This window comes from Euphorbia lathyris, chromosome 7, assembly GCF_963576675.1.
Source record: "Euphorbia lathyris chromosome 7, ddEupLath1.1, whole genome shotgun sequence".
In the NCBI taxonomy this organism is placed as follows: domain Eukaryota; kingdom Viridiplantae; phylum Streptophyta; class Magnoliopsida; order Malpighiales; family Euphorbiaceae; genus Euphorbia; species Euphorbia lathyris.
In genome coordinates, this window is record NC_088916.1 from 11,124,887 (window position 1) to 11,145,970 (window position 21,084).

Sequence of the window (21,084 nt, forward strand, 5' to 3'; positions counted from 1 at the left end):
TCCTTCTTCTTCCATTGTATATTTTCAAAACTTCAAAGAAGTGAATTGTCGTTATTGTCTCGTATTGCTTGAAGTACTTATTTCGCAACCTATGCGGCATCTCTAATTCATACATTCTTTCCATGAATTCCCCAATGTTTACCCCAAACCTTAAACCACTTATCAAGCCAAACTCCCAATCTCCAAACCGCATATCAACTCCCCTCACCCTGAACCACATCTCCATGTGTTTACTTTCTTTATGTTTAATCTCCCGTGATAGGACATGATGCACTATTCCAGAAGAGAAACTAGCAACCTTCATATCCAAATATTGACCGAAACATGTTTTCCTATACATTTCTAACTGCTTTTCACTCAAATACTTCTTTATCATGACCCCAGAATCCACATTAAACCTCACTGTTACTTGAGCATCCGAATTAACCGCCTTGGGATATTTGAAAATGGAACTATGTTTTCTCTTTTTAGATTCACTGGGATCATGCTGTAACAATTTTAAACATACACACATTAAATTCTCTAACAAAACTGACATATTCTATGTATAAGGCTTACAATCATGTCGCATTCGTCTGTGAATGCGCTCAAATGCGACAATGTTTCATGGTGTATATTGTCGCATTTGAGAGCATTTAGTTAATAAATGCGACAGTTTAATGGAATGGCTCGTCGCATGTGTCGCATTTAGGTAACAAATGCGACACTATGTTCGCCTATTATACCTTGTCGCATTTGAACGCATTTAGGTAACAAATGCGACCATATCTACATACAGTTAACATACGAGCGCATTCGAGCGCATTCGAGCGCATTTAATCCATTAATGGCGGTAACAGGGAAGAAGATGATGCATGCTTACCTTATGCTTCGTCCGTCCTTCCTCTTCGCTTGCCGCCGCCGTCGCCTTCCGTTTTCTCGCCATCACTTTCGCGCGCAGAAGAAAGAAACGGGAGGTGTCGAGGTAGGAGATGAAAATCAAAATGAAAATGTAGAGAAGAACAACCCGGATTATATATAGTGATGAGTTCAAAACGTAAAATGCAGTTGAAACGAACTGAAAATGAAGAAGATGAACCACAATGAAGTTGAATGGGAAAGGTCAGGTGAGGAAGTGGAAGTGGAAGGAGCGAGAGGTAGGAGATGAACCTTCAAACTAAAATAAGGGTAGTTTTGTCCAAAATGGGTTTATTTGTCTAATTTGGTAAAATTAAAGGAAGGTGGGTTAGATATGTAAAGTGGGGTTCTTCATTGGGTTAGATTAGTAATTATCCCTTATAAGAGTAACATGAATTAGTCATCTTCCAATTTATTTCCCTATAATTATTTTGAATCAAATAAAAAGAAAACAGATTGACATTGTATTAGAGTTGCGAGCTCAATTTGTTTTTCTAGAAAACGAAAATGATCGAGTCTTCATTGCTAATCTCTTAAGGTAACTTTCTTTTGTTTATTTGTTTCGTTTGAATTGCAAGTCTCTCTTTAGAGTAAACAAAGATTGTTTAATCATCAAATTTTCCGATAATGCCTCTTGATAGGCATATATTTTGGGAAAGTGATTTTATACGGGTAAAGGTTGATCAGGTTTGATGAGAGGTTAATTTTGAAAGAAAATCAATAACAAATAGCAACAACAATCAAGTTACATTAGTAGGAGATCAGCACATGTAAACCTTGATTCTATACACAATTAAATAAATACATGTAAAACAATCAAGTTTTATATCAGTAGCAGGAGATCAACACCAAGTTGTCCTAAACATATCTGTATTACAAACATAAGTTACATTATCTGTATGTGTAAGAGTTTGAACAAGAAAATGCTACACTTTCTAATTACCAGTTAATAATTAATCTGCTAGGTCAAAACCGGACCGGAGGCAAGGCGAAAGTAGGATCATTTTGAGGGAGGGGACAGGCTGTCTACACGAAACTTATCTATATGTATTTGTAACCCTCAATCAAGAGCTTTTGAGAATCAGAGCGAAAAATAGTTCTCGAAAAATAGATATTTAGAGACTTGCCAGTAGCCTAAAATATCAGATTTTTATTTGCCAGTAGCCTGAGGTCACAAGTTATTTAGAGACTTGCCTCTCCTTCTTCGATGCATGCTCCTAATGCCCATTCTTTTTATCCGCTATTTATTATTGCAAGGAAATGGGCCAATTTAGTTCATACAAGTTCAATGCGAGGGAGGGACTGCTGTACACACATATCCATGCTCCAAACTGTTTCTTTCGCTATACCAGAAACTCTTCTATTAATACTTTCTAAGTGGACCTCGTTCTTATGTCGCTTAAGTTCCATTGCTTCATTCATTTGGCCGACATAACTAGCATGCTTTGCACTTGTCTCCGCAAGAGCTTCCTTGGTTTCTAATGCTACGCTGACTCTCCGTATTGGAGTTCATCTTCCTGGAATTAGATTTACAACAAATGGATAACTTAGTACTAATCACAAACTTAGGAGGAGATGGTGATGTTATTGCAGAAACACAGTTCAATCGGTTGAATATTTAAGTAATTGTAATCATAAGAACCAGAAGCATTCACATGAATCAGTTGCTATCTCAACTCCCATTAAAACAAGTAGAGATTTCAAAAACAGTATTAATCATCAAAAGCAAGATGAATCAGTTGCAATCTCATCTTCCATTAATATCCATAACTATAAACTAACAATATAATCATCTCATCAAAACAAAACAATGAAAATTCAAAAAAGAAACAGGATAATGCTCTATTTTGAACGTTAAACATAATTTATGATTTTTTGAACAAAAACCAACACTTATTATAGGTCCTCAACCTCGCTTCTAATATTCTTGCATCTAACTGTACTGTTTATAATTTTCAAAACACAAAAGCACAAAAAAAATAAGCAATGATCATTTGGAATTGGAAATTGAACATAAGTGGGTCAAAGCTTGTGCATATGACAACTAGAACATATTCCTTTTCTAAAAAACCATTTCTTGCTTCAGTCATATACGAATCAATACTACTAAATAAATGTTTTTCATCATCTTTCCAAATTAACTCAAATACCAAAATAAACATCATAATTGATAAACATGCGACAAAAAAGCAACAGTTTATACCTTTTTAAATGACAATGTCTAAAGACACTTGATCTTCTGTGTTGCACCTCAATTTCAAACTTGAAGAAGTTGCCAATGGCTGTACATCAGCAGTATCATCTAGATAATACCTAGCGTTGCTTGGTTTTTGTCCAAGCTAACAAATTTGAAGTTGTTTTTAATGTGTTTCAAACATGTGTTTGTTTTGCATAATGTTCCAGTTTCAAGTACTTGCATTATGGATGCTTTGGTAATAATTGTCAGAAAGAGGTCCACCACCCATTTACTCTGCATAATCAAAAGATAGTTCTTCAATTCAGTAATTACATATGTAATGTAATGAAAACTGGGGCTAATTCTCACTTACTTACCGAATCTAGGAACATTTCAACCAAGGTCATTGCATTTATTGGCACAGTTCCTGAACTCTTGGATGATTCGGTAGGTACATTTGATGTTTTGAAATGATTTGTCCTAGGGAATACTTTTTTGTAGCTATCACAATGAATGACCAATCTTCATACTACTTGTGTACTGGATAGCTGCACTTGTAACCTGAAGCATCCACCAAATTAAATCAGTATACAACCTCATTTCATCATTTCCTTAGGAGAATAAAGGCACAAACTGGTGAGAAGAGAAAATAGCAGAAAGTTTCTCAAGTTCCAAATTTGGAATGAATTTTGTGATTCAGAACTATATGCATTCAAAATTCTAAATCTTCAATTTTATTAAAAAATAGGAGAATCGGAAGCGCACCAAAGAAATTGAAGTTTAGGAATGGTGCACAACTAAGGTCTTGTTCAGTTTTAGAAAACATTTTCATTTCTCTATTCCAATTCTCTTCTTTTCCCAATTTTCGGTTTTCGAAATGGAAAATCAAAAAATGAATTTCTATTTCGACCTTAAAATTGATGTGTCATTTTAATAAATTTGGTAAAAATAAGTAAAAAAAACATAAGACAATGACAGGGGTTGGCTCTTCATGCAAATGAGTCATAAACATATACGAAGTTGAATCATCTTGAAAGAAAGCAACATAATGATTTCTCTAATTCATAGGCTTATGCAAACACGAGAATTACTTGATTCTTAGGCTTATCCAAACACCACAATTACTTGTTTTCAGAAGACAAAAAAAAAAAAAATTAATGGATCGTCAGTTCAGTAAACCTCACCTTTGGAAGTATAATCCTCCCCAAACACACAACATCACTGTTCTTCAGCTCCTTCTTCACCAACACTCTTAAATTTCTGCATCCAATAAATCAACAATCAATTCAAAATATACATTTGTTAATAGCATGAAAATAGTTAATCAACCACCACATTGTCATCATTACATTGAATTAACAAATAGCCATTCATAAACCAATGAAAGCAATGAACACAAAAAGGATATCAATTATTTTCAATACATTCATTAACATAGCTAAAATTGAATTTCCAGTAAGTGGCAGAAATAGATGAAAGTAAACACATATATAATCCTCTGATTCACAAATGATCATCTATAAATTCACTCTTTTACTTGGAAAAAATGGAGCTAAAACGAGTTGTCAAAATTCATAAAAAATGGGCTTTTTTAAAATTGGAACTCAGATGTTCAAAATCACACAAACTGTCGAGAAGCTAAAACTTAAAATTTTGTCATTCAGACTAGATCTTCAGCATTCCCATTCAAACATAAAATACAACAAAACAAAAGTACAAAGATTTACCCACAGGTAGCTGCTGCAGGTTATTTTATTGTGAAGATCAATTTGTATGGCTTCATGACTATCAAGAGATGCTGATTTACGAATCACGAGTTGCAGTAACCTAATCGCAATCGCATCCGTCAACAGATTCCATATTTGATAACTCAGATTGAGAGGAGATATCTCAGATTCTTGAACTCTCTTTGCATTTGCCAATGTTCTCCGGCGAGAAGGAGAGGAGATCCACCCGCACGGCGGAGAAGACAGAAGACCCACCCCTCACGTTCGATTCAAACTTTTAAACTGCTTGTGTTGGTGTGCCCTACAAGTGGCAGTATTTATATTTATTTTTATTTTTTGTTTTATTAATATTTTTTTTTTTAAAAATTAATATTTTCAGAATTTTTTTTAAAAGAATCTGTAATTGGTACAAAATTATAATTTATTAATTAATTGATATCTTATATTATATTATTAATATTTCTGACACCTAGATACAAAATTATAATTTATTAATTAATTGATATCTTAGGTTATTAATATGGCTGACGGTCCTCATAAATCAAAATTAAAATTAGATACGATATATAATTTATTAATTAATTGATATCTTGGATTATTAATATCTCTGACACTTTTCATAAATTAAAATTAAAATTAGATACAAATTATAAATTTATTAATTAATTGATATCTTAGATTATTAATATCTCTTACAATTTTCATAAATCAAAATTGAAATTAGATTAACAAATCGAGTATCTTAAAATTTACAATTAGGAACAATTTTATCATTAATGTTTTATATGGTGTAATTTTATTTCTAATATTGAAAGCTAAGAGCAATTTTACTTTCAACGTTGGCAGTCAATAGTAACTTCATTTTTAATATTGATAAATTTGATCAATTTAAGTAATAATTTATCAAACTATTTTCTCAATAATGAATATTGTCATCTACACTTCATATATGTGTCGTTTTATCATTCGTGTGTACAGTTACAAACATATAATTAGACATAAATGAAAATAAAAAATATATTTTTTTTTTAGGAGTTGGACAAAAAAAATCAAATACTTCGTCAAATTTATAAATATTAATCTCTAATACTATTACTAAATCATAAAAAAAATATAATCTTTTTAAACCAACTGATACGTAATTGGTGCAGAATAATGAACAAAAATATCAGTATTTAATAATAATGTCTGATTTCAAAAAAAAAATATCTGAAATTGGCAAAACTTACCAATGTTATAGGTAAAATTGCTATTGGTTGCGAACTTTAAGATAAAATTACACAATTTTAAACATTATGTGCAAAATTGCTCCTGGATATAAACGTTATACGTATTTTATTACACATTATCCCTACAAATTTGATAAAAAAAAATTTGTTTACCAACATCATCGTCAAAAATAAATATTTCTCATAAATTTAAATTTCATTTATTCAGCCTTTAATCTTTTAAATGTATATATTAAGCCTCTAATCAATTATTTTTTAACACGTTAAGGTTTTAATCTTTCAAATTGAGACATTAAGCCCTTAATCATTTATTTGTTTAACACATTAAGTTTGGTGATTCAAACACCATTTAACGCAAATAGAATTGTCAGTTTGTCACTATTTTAACACGTCAATAAATATAGAAATTGTCACAACAGATAATTTCTTAACTATTTTACTTTTAGAGGAACAATGATATTTTGCCAGTTTTCTGTATGGCTAAATGGAGTTTGAATTATTCACATAACTGACACGTCAAATAGAGGCTTAATATATATAAAGAAACTAGATAACACCCTAAAAATGGGATATGCTCTCTATATATAAATACTTTCTCTCTCTATTAATCTCTCACCGACTTATGGTCGGAAAGTTCACAGGAACTATTCCTAGCGTAAGTTGACAGAATCAGTGGACACGTCATTGATATTACTTCGTTAAGTTCTGCCAATGGTATATGGAGGGAGAAATTAACGTCGAGGCCTAAATTGATATGTTTTTAAACGTTAAGCCTATATTGGTGTTATTTTATACATAGAGACTAAATTCATATTTCTTAAAAACCCATAAGTCTATTTTAATACTTTTTTTTTATGAGTCTATTTTAATACCTTATCCATTTTCTATCACATCATAATTTGCAACTAATAACATCACTATGTTTAGTTTGTTTGGGTTGGTGCATTTCCTGCAGTCGACAACCATCTTTTATTGGGGTGGTTTTACCTCTGCCCATACCCATCTTCATTTGTAGTGTACCCCAACAAATAAAAGGTTGTAGTAACAAAACAACTAAAATGACATTCCTATAGTTCATAGTCTATGGAGGAAAAACTGCAACTTGTTTTTCTCAGCACAAAAGTGATATTAATTTACACTAGTCAATTTCATTTACAAGAATTTTTCTAAATTATTGCAGATAAATTTCGATTTCAGATTCATTCCTCAGAAGATAATGTATTAAAACTAAACAATATCCAACTTACACAACGAATCATGTTTTTCTTTTTGGTAAAATTGCATAAAAGGCTTCTCAAATTTGAGCATTCAAGCACATAAATCTCTTCAGACTATGGGTTTAACATAACATTTCTGGTGTTGCTAGACTAAGTGATGGAAATTTTTGAAATTGAAATGTACATGGAGCTTTAAGACACTGTTGTATTTATTGACCAAGAAATTAGCCAAATTCACAAAATAAATAGAGAAAAATTAAAGACGAGATACACTATGCTGAGAAATACAACAGCTACTGGTGCTATCTACATTAATAAGTTCATTGAGTGAAAGGCTTGATGATTTTCATACATATTAAACCATTCACTAAGGGCTTAAATTAATAAATAGTTATGGAGGGCTCAACATGTGTAAAAACTAAAGATCAAGAGCCAAATTTGTAAACATAAATGGTAAGGGACTCAATCTTTACAACTCTAAAAAAGATTTAATTGCATGTGTTAACAAAAATTATGTGCCACAAGCGAGCAATGCAATTATAAGAGTAACATGAGTTAGTTATCTTCCAATTTATTTCCCCATAATTATTTTGAATTAAATAAAAGAAAAACAGATTGACATGGTATTAGAGGTGTGAGAGCTCGGTTCGTTTTTCTAGAAAATGAAAAGGATCGAGTCTTCATTGCTAATCTCTTAAGTTAATTTTCTTTTGTTTATTAGTTTGGTTCGGATTGTGAGCGGCTCTTCAGAGTAAAGAAAGAGGGCAAAAGATGGGAAGAAAGATTGTTTGATCATTAAATTTTCCTGTGTTAATGCTTATTGACAACCTTATATTTGGGAAAGTGATTTTATACACGTAAAGGTTGATCAGGTTTGATGAGAGGTTAATTTTGATGAACAAGAAACAACTTTCAATAACTATTTGAAAGAAAATCAATAGCAAATAGCAACAAAAGCAATCAAGATTTTATCAGTAGTAGGAGATCAACACCAAGTTGTCCTAAACATATCTGTATTACAAACATAAGTTACATTATCTGTATGTGTAAGAGTTTGAACAAGAAAATGCTACACTTTCTAATTACCAGTTAATAATTAATCTGCTCGGTCAAAACCAGACTGTAGGCGAGGGGAAAGTAGGATCATTTTGAGGGAGAGGACAGGCTGTCTACACAAAACTTATCTGTATGTATTTGTGAAAGAATTCATCCTCTCTTAGGTTACGTTGTAAACCTCAATCAAGAGCTTTCGAGAATCAGTACGAAACATAGTTCTCGAAAAATAGATATTTAGAGACTTGCCAGTAGCCCAAAATATCAGATTTCCATTTGCCAGTAGCCTTAGGTGAATTTATCCGCTATTTCATCATTGCAAGGAAATGGGGAACTTAGTAGCATACAAGATCAACTTCTACCAGTTCAATGGGAGGGGGGGGGGGGGGACTGCTGTACAAGATTTTAGTAAGAAACACCTTGTTTGAAGATACATACAGCTGTAGACACATATCCATGCTCCAAACTGGTGGTGTTTTGGGTGAACTTTGAAACACATTGTTCGAAGATACATACAGCTGTACACAGATATCCATGCTCCAAATTAGTGGTGTTTTGGAGGGCCTCCCTGTGAACTTTCCGTACTTCTTTCTCTATACCAGAAACGCTTCTTGCCAGTAGCCTCAGGTGACTTGCCTCTGCTTGTTCGATGCATGCTCCCAATGCCCATTCTTTTTATCCGCTATTTATTATTGCAAGGAAATGGGGGAATTTAGTTGCATACAAGATCACTACCAAGTCCATACAAGATACAACTTCTACCAGTTCAATGCGAGGGAGGGACTGCTGTACACACATATCCATGCTCCAAACTGGTGGTGTTTTGGACAGCCTCCCCCGTTCTTCTTTCGCTATACCAGAAACTCTTCTATTAATAGTTTCTGAGTGGGCCCCGTTCTTTATGTCGCTTAAGTTCCATTGCTTTATTCAGTTGACCAACATACCTAGCTAGCATGCTTTGCACCTGCCTCCGCAAGAGCGTCCTTGATTTCGAATGCTATGCTGACTCTCCGTATTGGAGTTTATCTTCCTGGAATTAGATTTACAACAAATGGATAACTTAGTGCTAATCATAAACTTAGGAGGAGATGGTGATGTTATTGCAGAAACACAGTTGAATCAGTTGAATATTTAAGTAATTGTAATCATAAAAACCAGAAGCATTCACATGAATCAGTTGCAATCTCAACTCCCATTAAAACAAGTAGAGATTTCAAAAACAGTATTAAGCATCAAAAGCAAGATGAATCAGTTGCAATCTCATCTTCCATTAATATCCACAACTATAAAACAACAATATAATCATCTCATCAATACAAAACAACGAAAATTCAAAAAAGAAACAGGATAATGCTCTATTTTGAACGTTAAACATAATTTATGGTTTTTTGAACAAAAACCAACACTTATTAACCTTGGTTCTAATATTTTGAAATATTCTTGCATCTAACTGTGCTGTTTATAATTTTCAAAAGACAAAAGCACAAAAAAAAAAAATAAGCAATGATCATTTGGAATTGGAAATTGAACATAACTGGGTCAAAGCTTGTGCATATGACGACTAGAACATATTTATTTTCTAAAAAAAACCTTCTTCCTTCAGTCATATATGAATCAACACTACTAAATAAATGTCTTTCATCATCTTTCCAAATCAACTCAAATACCAAAATAAAAATCATAATTGATAAACATGGGATGAAAAGGCAACAGTGTACACCTTTTTAAATGCCAATGTCAAAAGACACTTGCTCTTCTGTGTTGCACCTCAATTTCGAACTTGAAGAAGTTGCCAATGGCTGTACATCAGCAGTATCATCTAGATAATACCTAGCGTTGCTTGGTTTTTGTCCAAGCTAACAAACTTGAAGTTGTTTTTAATGTGTTTCAAACATGTCTCCATCAGATCTGTCATCATAAAATCTAGGGATTTTTAATGTGTTTTGCATAATGTTACAGTTTCCGTGTCCTAATGTTCCAATTTCAAGTACTTGAATTATGCATGCTTTGGTAATAATTATTGGAAAGAGATCCACCACCCATTTACTCTGCATAATCAAAAGAAAGTTCTTCAATTCAGTCATTGCATATGTAATGTAATGAGAACTGGGGCTAATTCTCACTTACTTACCGAATCTAGGAACATTTCGACCAAGTTCATTGCATTTATTGGCATAGTTCCTGAACTCGATGATTCCATACGTGCATTTGATGTTTTGAAAAGAGTTGGACTAGGGAATGTTTTGTTGTAGCTATCACAATGAAGGATCAATCTTCCATCACAATTAGTCTCAGTCCATAAATCCTTGACAAACTGCATCAGACTATTTGTATACTTGATAGCTGCACTAGTAACCTGAAGCATCCACCCAATTAAATCAGCATATAACCTCATATCATCATTTCCTTAGGAGAATAAGGGCACAAACTGGTCAGAACAGAAAATAGCAGAAAATTTCTCAAGTTGCGAATTTGGAATGAATTTTGTGATTCAGAATTATATGCATTCAAAATTCTAAATCTTCAATTTTTAAAAAAAATAGGAGAATTGGAAGCGTTACAAAGAAATTGAAGTTTCAGGAATGGTGCACAACTAAGATCTTGTTCAGTTTTAGAAAACATTTTCCAATTCTCTTTTTTTCCCAATTTTCGGTTTTCGAAATGGAAAATCAAAAAATGAATTTCTATTTCAACCTTCAAATTGATGTGTCATTTTAATAAATTTGATATTTACATGTTAATGAGATTATTAGAGAAATAAGATAATTAAAATATCAATGAAATCATATTAAAATATCAATTCATGAATCAACAGTGAAATGGACTGCAAATTGAATATTAGTTATAAAGTCAGCTTATAACACAAATTTGCAAAAATTTGTGCATGTCAATAATCGTCTAGCCTTGAGACATACCACTTCATAATAATAGCAAGTAAAGAAGCAGATAACTCCTGATATTAGTATGAAGATTATACTTTAAAAGAAAATTATAGCCCAATTAGTAATGAATAAGGAAGTTTTACCCAATTTGAGAATGACCATTGTAGCCCACAAAGGAGACCCAAAAGAAACTTACTTTTAGGAAAAGTAAAGAATGTCTCTTGGATATGACACTTTTGAATTAATGATGATTATAAAGAGCAAAAATTTCAATACTTGTTCCTAATAAACCCTCCCTAGTACAACAACCAGTGTCATCATCTTCATAGAAATAAGTAAAAAAAAAAACATAAGACAATGACAGGGGGTGGCTCTCTATGCAAACGAGTCATATCATAAACATACCAAGTTGAATCATCTTGAAAGCAGGCAACTGAATTGATTTATCTAATTCGTAGGATTATGCAAACACGAGAATTACTTATTTTCTGAAGATAAAAAAAATTAATGTATTTTCAAAATTCTCTTATGGACCCTCAGTTCAGTAAACCTCACCTTTGGAAGTACAATCCTCCCCAAACCCCCAACATCACTGTTCTCCAGCTCTTTCTTCAGCAAAACTCTTAAGTTTCTGCATCCAATAAATCAACAATCAATTCAAAATATACATTTGTTAATAGCATGAAAATAGTTATCCAACCACCACATTGTCATCATTACATTGAATTAACAAACAGCCAATGGTGCATAATGGAAAATTTTAAAAGATTACACACAGCTATAATAAAAAATCCCATTCATAAACTAATGAAAACAATGAACAAAAAAAAGGATATCAATTATTTCCAATACACTCATTAACATAGGTTGCTTTATTTTCAAAATCCACATCTAGTTATACATTTATACTAACTAAAATTGAATTTCCAGTAAGTGGCAAACATAGATGAAAGTAAACACATATATAATCCTCTAATTCACAAATGGTATTCTATTGAGCAGCAACATATTTCCAGAGAAACGCCTCTCTCAGTTCTGAACTGCCATGTGAAAATGGAAGAATGTTCCTTCAATTGTACTTCTAATGTCAAATAAGTCCCAAAATGACACTCTAGTATCATTTAGAAAGCAGTGGGCTAATCTATTTCGTGGAGAATGCTTGTGGCAAGCTGCTCTCAACAGAACTTATCCCTTTGCAGGGAAAGCTAAAAGATGACCAGGACCTATACCACGAGGTTCGAGCACAAAGATATTGTGAGATCTAACCCTTGGCTGGCTTAGAACGAGTTGACCCCGTGATCTTTACTTGGAAAGAATGGAGCTAACACGAGTTGTCAAAATTCAGAAAAAAAAATGGGCCTTTTTAAAATCGGAACTCAGATGTTCAAAATCACACAAACTGTGGAGAAGCTAAAACTTAAAATTTTGTCATTCAGACTAGATCTTCAGCATTCCGATTCAAACATAAAATACAACAAAGCAAAAGAAGAAAGATTTACCAAAAAGTAGCTGTTGGAGGTGACCCACCCGCACGGCGGAGAAGACAGAAGACCCACCCCTCACGTTCGATTCAAACTTCTAGAACTGCTTGTAGGTGTGCCCTAAGTGGCAGTATTTATAATTTGTTGAAAATCACCACCAGTGTGTTTTATTAATATTTGGGTAATTAATTTATTAGTCCCTATATTTTGACAAAACACACTGTTTAGTCATTGTGTTTTTAAAAACATACGGTAAGATCCTTAACTTTTTTCTCAGTGAACTGTTTAGTTTTTCCGTCTATTTGTTAGATTTTTTACCGTTTATGAATTCAGAAATGATTAAATTACCCTTTACTAATTATCAGTCAAAAGCAATTCACACTTCTATGCTTTTCCCTCACAAAAAAACGAAGAAATAATTGAATCCCTAATCCATAATCGAATCTCTCATGTCCACTCTTCCTGTTTGAATTAAAATTGCTTTTGCTTTTGAGGTGTTTGGTTCTATGATTGATATGTGGTAAAGGGTAGTTAAGACATTATATTTTTATTTTAATTAGAGTTTGACTCAAATTCAAATTGACTAACAAAATCTTCATGAGAGTCTAACGACAGGGACTAAACAGTTCACTGAGCAAAACGTTAGGGACTAAACAGTTCATCAAGGAAAAGATTAGAGACCTTACTGTATGTTTTTGAAAATACAGGAACTAAACAGTATGTTTTGTCAAAATATAAGAGCTAATAAATTAATTACCCTTAATATTTTAAGGATTTTTTTGTTAAAGAATTGTCATTATTTACATTCTGAGTCCCCAAATCAGAAATTAGGAATCTTAACTATTAAAATTATTAATTAGATTTTTGAACTAAACAAAAATCATCAATTGAATCTCTATCTCATCTTAAAATCAGAAACTATACTTATTTGATATAGACGATAATAATCTTTGTATTGGTTCAAAATGAGTTTGGGGAAAAGGGTCTGAAACTATTCAACCGAATGATTTTCGACGAGGCATCAATTGATCATTTTTGTTTAAAATGAGACTCAGTTGTTGATTTTTGGTTAGTTCAGGAATCTGATTGATGGTTTTGATAGTTCAAGGTTTAATTGTCTTTGAAACTTTAGTTTTGGGAGCCAAATACCTAAATTTGAAGACTTTAACTTCTTTAAAAAGAATTTGTAATTGGTAGAAAATTATAATTTATTAATTAATTAACACCTTGATGATTAATATCTCTAACACTTAAAAGTTTCGTAAATCAAAATTGAAATTATATTAAAAAATCGAGATAAGGTGTAAAAATACCTCAATGTTTATTATTATGAGCAATTTTATCGTTAATGTTTTACATGATGCAATTTTATTCTTAATATTGAAAGTCAAGAGCGATTTTATCTTAACGTTGGCAGTCATGAGTAACTCCACCATTAACGTTGATAAATTTGGTTAATTTAAGCAATAATTCATCAACTTGTTTTCTCGATCATGAATATTGTTATCTGCATTTCACATATGCATCGTTTTATCACTCGTGGGTAATAGTTATAAACATATAATTACACATAAATAAAAATACAATATATATATATATAAAATCTTTTACAGGAGTTGTGAAAAAAAAAAATTCAAATATTTCGTCAAATTTATAAATATCAATCTCTAATTCTATTAATAAATCACAAAAAAAAATATAATTTTTTTAAATCAATTGATATGCAATGGCTGGAGACTAATAAACAAAAAAATATATATATTTTATAATAATATCTGAAATTGATCAAATTTATCAATGTTATAGGTAAAATTGCTCTTGATGCAAACTTTAAGGTAAAATTGCACAATTTTTGACATTAGGAGTAAAAATGCTCCTGACTATAAACGTTAGAGGTATTTTTACACATTATCTCTAAAAAAAAATTGATAAGAAGTTGTTCACCAACATGATCATCAAAAATAAATATTTAAGTCTCTCATAAATTTAAATTTTATTGATTCAGCCTTTAATCTTTTAAATGTATATATTAAGCCTCTAATAAATTATTTTGAACGCGTTAAGGTTTTAGTCTTTCAAATTGAGACATTAAGTCCTTGATCATTTATTTTTAACCCATTAAGTGTGTGTGGTTCAAACACAATTTAATGCAAATAGAATTGTCAGTGTGTCACTGTTTTAACACGTCAATAAATATATAGATTGTCACATCATATAATTTATTAACTATTCTACTTTAGAGGAAAAATGATATTCTTATAGTTTCCCGCAATGTTAAACAGAGTTTGAATTATTCACATAACTGACACATCAAATAAAGATTTAATGTATATATAAAAAAAAAGCTAGGTAACACCCTAAAAATGTGATATGCTCTCTCTCTATAAATACTTTCTCTATCTATTCATCTCTCACTGACTTATCGTCGGAAAGTTCATAGCATAAGTTGACCGAATCAGTGGACCAGCTACAGTTCAGTCTCGACACCTTATCATATATATAGTCAATGTATTTAAAATCAATTTATGTGTGTCATTAATATTTAATAATTAAAAATTAATTAAAATCCCTTAGACATTTTTCTTAAATTACAACAATATCGATTTTGAAGCTAACGCAAAAAGAGATAATGAATAGTTGGTGGCTCAAGCCACAAGGATCTTACGGAGTATAATAGTGTAGTTCAAGACATCAACAAACTTCTTCAGAACCACACGACTTATGTGGTGATGTTTGTTCATCGATTAGCGAACGAAGTTGCTCATGAGTTAGCTCGTCATTCTTATTCCAATGCTAGTCATTTTATTGCCTTTTGTATTCCTAATTTTTTAGAGAGTGTTTTATATGGGAATGTGAGTTTAATTTTAATAAAATGAAATTTTCTCTAAAAATAATAATAATTAAATTTAATTGATATTAAATATTAATTACTTAATAATTGTGTCCATTTTATTTGAAAATAGGTATATAATTGTTATTTTTATCTTAAAATCATTATTATTGGGTCTTTTAATTAGTTTAGTTATTATAAATATAATTATTAATATAATTAATTTATGGGATAAGGTGTAAAAATACGCCTAACATATACATCTAGGAGCAATTTTACCTATAACGTCTAAATTTGTGCAATTTTACCTTTAATGTTGGCACCCAAAATCAATTTTACTTCTAACGTTAATAAATGGGTGTTTGGTTGCTTTTTCATGCTCTTATTTGCCTTTTCACTTAAAAAAAAGAGTTTTAGGTGTTTGGTTAGTGATCTCATGTTTGTCTTTTACATCCGAAAAGTAGCATTTTATAAAAGTAGAGAATATTTGCTTTTTGAAAAAGCAGATTCTTCCAACAGCAAACCGTAACAGTAAACAATAGGCAAAACAAATGGGCCATAAGTTGGAGCAATTGGAGAAATTATTCATCAAATTGTCTTATTGGTCATGAATCTTGTCATCTATACTTCGGGTAAATTACACCCATGGCTAATGAACTTTGCCCATTTTAACACTGTGGCCACTAAACTTCAATTCTTAACGGCATAACCATTAAATTTTACACTTTTAAACACCGGCAACCACTCAACTTTAACCAAATCCTCAAAATGACCGTTAACGACCTCAAAGTAAAAATATTTAAGAATTAAAGTTATTGAGAACGACATTTAGCATGAAACTACATTTTTTATGTTCCAAAATCACATTAATAGAGTTTTCTTTCTCTAAAAATTTGTGTTCTATATCCTAACCAAACAACACCTAAATGACCTCAAAACGAAATTTTTTAAGAATTAAAGGTCCTTGGAATATCATTAACTCTTCGAATTTTTTATTTTCAGACCGTCATTGGTCGTTTTGAGGCGTTGAGTGGCCACCGATGTTAAAAGTGTAAAGTTAAGTGTTCATACTGTTAAGAATTGAAATTTAGTGGTCATAATGTTAAATGGACAAAGATCTGTTGCCACGGGCGTAATTTATCCTCTATACTTCACATGTGCGTCATTTTATCAATTAGTAACGGATAATAAATATATGATTAAATGTGAAAACTTTTTAAAAAATTAAAAAATATACTGTATTTTGTATGAGTTGAATAAAAAATCAATATTTCACCGGGTTTAAAAATATTAATCTGCAATTTCATTTTTAAATCATAAAAAAAATATGAATTTTTTTTTAGAATCAATTTAGGTGAATTGGTGGAGAATAAGGAACAAAATATCTATATTTTATAATAATGTCTGAAATTAACCAAATTTACCAATATTTAGGGTAAAATTGCTCTTGGCTATCAATATTAGGAATAAAATTGCTACGGTTTATAAACGTTAGGAGTATTTTTGCATTAAGGTCGTAAAACAAGAAAAATACAATAAGGAGTCCAACGGGTTAAGTTTCTGTGTTTTTTTTTTTTTTGTCTGTATCATATATTTTGTCGGATTTCTTTATCCGTCTGAATTGTATCTACTCTCTTTATTCTGTCGTTTATACCTTTCTTGAATTTAGCAAGAGCGGAAATGATTTATCTTATTCGTGGATCAATAAATCTTCATGGTTGCAACAAAAAAAAGACTCAGATCTGAATGTTCGGAATAACTTAAAATATGAAATTTGGATTGTAGATGCTTTCTACAGATTTGAATTTACGAAAAATATATATTATAGTGTTATTTGATATTGTTTTATATTTTTTTATGGTTTGTTTTGCTATTTATAATCGTTTTTATCTCTTCGTAGATATTGTATTGGTTTTAGACTTTACTTGTGTGAAGTTTTATTCATTATTATAATTTGGTTCGTGTAATTCTTCTTTCATCTACTCATTACAATCATTTTTCTCAATAAAATAAAATAAAATAAAATTAAGAGAAAATTATAAAACTGGGTCAAATGGGAGGCCCATTTACATATTTAACTCATTTACTAATTCTACTACATATCTAGACTGATTTTGTATGACTTTCCAAAAATATCCCTAACCTTCCCACTTCCACCACTCGCGAATCGCCGCTCCCCCCATCTCATTGGTTATGCGAAAAGTTGCTCCTGCATTAATGATTTCAAGACTTTTGATCTTCCTTTCTTCCTTTAAATTGCACGAAATCTGCACCATTTAGTCAAAATCACGATGAATTTCTCTTTTTCATCTCTTCATCTCTCGATTCTGCAACTTCCCAACCCTAGAAAACGAGTAAATGGTTTTTCATCTTCCTGTTCGTTGCTTGGTTTCTTTCTTCTTGTTACCATCAAAGAAATGGTTTTTCTACGTTATTTCCTTCGTTCTTCCTATGTTATCATATTGTTATTGTCGCTTTTGGGGGTGAAAGGGGTGAAAAATATAAGTATCTGTTTTTTTTCTGCGTTTTTTCATGAATTCACTTCGCAATCGATGGTTTCGCTAAGCTTTGCGAAGAGAACGAGCCTGGAAAGTGATGATCTACTTCGTGAATTGATGATTTCGCGAAGATCTGCGAAGAGAAAGAGTCTGAAACGTATGGATCTACCTCGCGAATCGATTAGTTCGCGAAGTCTACGAATAGATCCTCACGTTTCAGTCCTCGCAGACTTCGCGAAAGCATCGATATGCGACGTAGATAGTCACATTTCAGACCTCGCAGACTTCGCGAAAAAATCGATATGCGAAGTAAAATCACCTCTTCCCCTGCACATTTACATTCGCATGCTTCGCTAATTTTCATTTCGCGAAGCAAAAATCGTCTTTTTCCCTGCCTAACACGATTAATTTTTTCTGTATATGGTTGAATACGTAACATCCCTTTATGGAAGGCGGCGTACTGGGCTGCAGGGGAGATGATTTTCCTTCCTGTATAGGGATGAACTTCCCCAAGATTGACACATTCACTCCTAAAATGATTGGTTAGGAGAGGTTGTGTCAATCTCGGGGTGCACCATGGGACACGTCCATCCCATGGTGCCAATCTTCAAAGTGGACCTAACTTAATCCGGTGTCAATCTTGAATCGGATGAGTAATCTTGGTGTGCACCGTGCGACATCCCAAAAGGTCTAGAAGTCCAGACCTTTTGGGATGGATGTGTCCCAAGGTGCACACCAAGATTACTCATCCGATTCAAAATTGGTATCGGATTAGTTAGGTTCACTTTGAAATGATTAGTTAGTAGAGTTCATTGTGGCAATCTTGTTGTAAATTTTGATAATGTTATGATTTGAATGTTGTTATTGTGGCAATCTTGTTGTAAATTTTGATAATGTTACGATTTTAATGTTCGAATCCGTTGTTGTTTGCCATTTTTTGTTATATACCACTTCACGTATTAGCTTCAAATCATATCCAGCATTCGCATATGCGAACTAAATTCATCAAGCAAAACAAACTTCAGCTTTGCAGGCTTCGCATATGCGAACTAAATTCATTAAGTAAATCAAAACATTAACTTCGCAGGCTTCGCATATGGGTGAATATGCGAAGTCATACGGGATGGGGCGAGTCCCGCGTAAATATTGAGGGTATTTTTGAAAAGTCACACAAAATCAGTTTAGATATGTAGTAGAATTAGTAAATGGGTTAAATATATTTGACCCAGTTTTGTAATTTTCCCTTAATTTAATATTTTAAACAATTTGTTAAAAAACAATTAATTTAATTAATAATAAATATTTTATATTAATATATTAATTGAGTCGCTAAATTGAAATTGATGTCAATTACAGAGTGATCGCAGATTCGCAGAAGTGAACAGTGAAATTTCAGTTCACTAATCTTAATTACTTTAGCAGCCCCCTTTGAATCGGCAATCTCGCTGTCGGAGTTTCGTCCCCGGGAAAGAAAGATGGCGTTTCTACTAAAAACTTCCAACTTCTCTACTCGTTTTCGATCTCATTCTCAGGTTATTTTCTTAACATATGAAATAGATCGATAGATTGTTTTTATTTCATCTTCATAATTCTCTATTGATGTTTCTCTTTATCTAATCAACAGAGGACAGAGGACGCACTCTCTCTTCCGCGCCGAGGTTTCCATGTCGAACCTGGGCCGCGCGAGAAAGCTGTGAGTTATTATTATTATTATACAATATATAATTAAATCATTTTTATTATATTTATAAAAATCAAGTTAAACTATTTTGGTGTTTACTTTTATATACATTAATATGAAAGCAGTATTTTTTTTTGGTCAAATACATGAATATCATAATTAAGTACACAAAATTACAATTAAGTCATATCACCAAATTTAATTCTTAATATGTCATTATTCTCCATATATTATGATTTTACATCATAGTTTAAAAATTCTAGACTCCAATTCATAAATCATAAACCCTAGAAAATATATTCTACACTTCTAATTTATAAATTCTAATCTTTAAAATATATTAAAAGTAATAACTTTACTAGTTTGATATAATAAAAAATTATGACTTGACATATTTATAAATAGTAAATGATGAATTTCTGTGTAATTTTCCCTATTTTTTTAAGGGCTGGTTACAGGAATATCATATTGGGTATAAAAATTACAATTACATCATATCACAAAACTTAATTCTAAATATGTTATTATTTTTTATATTTTAAAAAATAAATATGATTTTATACTCTTATTTATAAATTTAAGACCCCAATTCATAAATTCTAACTCTATAAAACATATTCCAGATTCATGATTTATAAATCTTAGTCCTTAAAATATATCAAAAATGATGATTTTCATGGTTTGGCATTATTTAAATAATATTTGATATAGTTGTAAATAATTTTTAAAAAATGTATCTCTATGTAAATTTTCCTTTTTTTTAAATGAACATGGCCTAATTTTTGAATTCCAAAAATGTTCAAGGCAATCCTATACAAATATATAAATATTATATGGTATTTGTTGGTCAATTGGATAGTTGAAGATTATTTTGTCTTGTCAAGTAATATGCAAATATTTTTAAATGTTGATCATAATTAAATTTAGGTAACAACTTAAATTGATATGTTATTAGTTTTTGTTGTGTGAAATTACTACCGTCAGAAAAAAAATTCCTAATTAGACCTTTTGATGGGTTAGGAGGCCGTAACCTAATCGGATTTAACATATAATTACCTTGTTGAAATCCTGTCCAAAATATTATTTATATAAAAAAAATTAAAATCAGAGTTAAAATTAAATTGTTTCATTATAAGCCTCTAATAACACAACATAAGGATCTATTGAGCTTCATTTGCTTGAATTTTGTTTGTGTTTCTTTTTTTTTTAATTTCTTGAATTAAAAAAGTGAGTTCATGTTTCTCGGTTTATATTATTTTTTTGAAAATAAACTAGCATTTCATTAAGCACTATCAGCAGATAAAACATTAAGAATAAACGGTGGTGGACAGGCCACTCACCACGAACACATCTAGAAATAACAGCTTTAACTAAGCTATGGACTGCTAAATTCACTGCACGTTTTACAAAAGA

General features: G+C 31.4%; 2 long non-coding RNA genes across 3 annotated transcripts; both read right to left on the reverse strand.

Annotated features, from left to right (window-relative positions):
* Nucleotides 1–1,739: 1,739 nt before the first annotated feature.
* LOC136200840 (uncharacterized) lies at nt 1,740–5,068 on the reverse strand. Of its 2 annotated transcripts, none has more exons than XR_010673568.1 (5): nt 4,805–5,068; nt 4,258–4,333; nt 3,451–3,634; nt 3,101–3,367; nt 1,740–2,414 (listed from the first exon to the last, which is right to left on the reverse strand). It is a non-coding gene; the product is annotated as an uncharacterized lncRNA (long non-coding RNA). The 2 variants fall into 2 exon arrangements; XR_010673566.1 differs by having other exon boundaries at nt 4,801–5,068.
* A 3,616-nt stretch (nt 5,069–8,684) lies between these two features.
* On the reverse strand, nt 8,685–12,780 carry LOC136235076 (uncharacterized). The gene is made up of 4 exons (XR_010691638.1): nt 12,681–12,780; nt 11,737–11,812; nt 10,431–10,655; nt 8,685–10,347 (listed from the first exon to the last, which is right to left on the reverse strand). It is a non-coding gene; the product is annotated as an uncharacterized lncRNA (long non-coding RNA).
* Between the last annotated feature and the right edge of the window lie 8,304 nt (nt 12,781–21,084).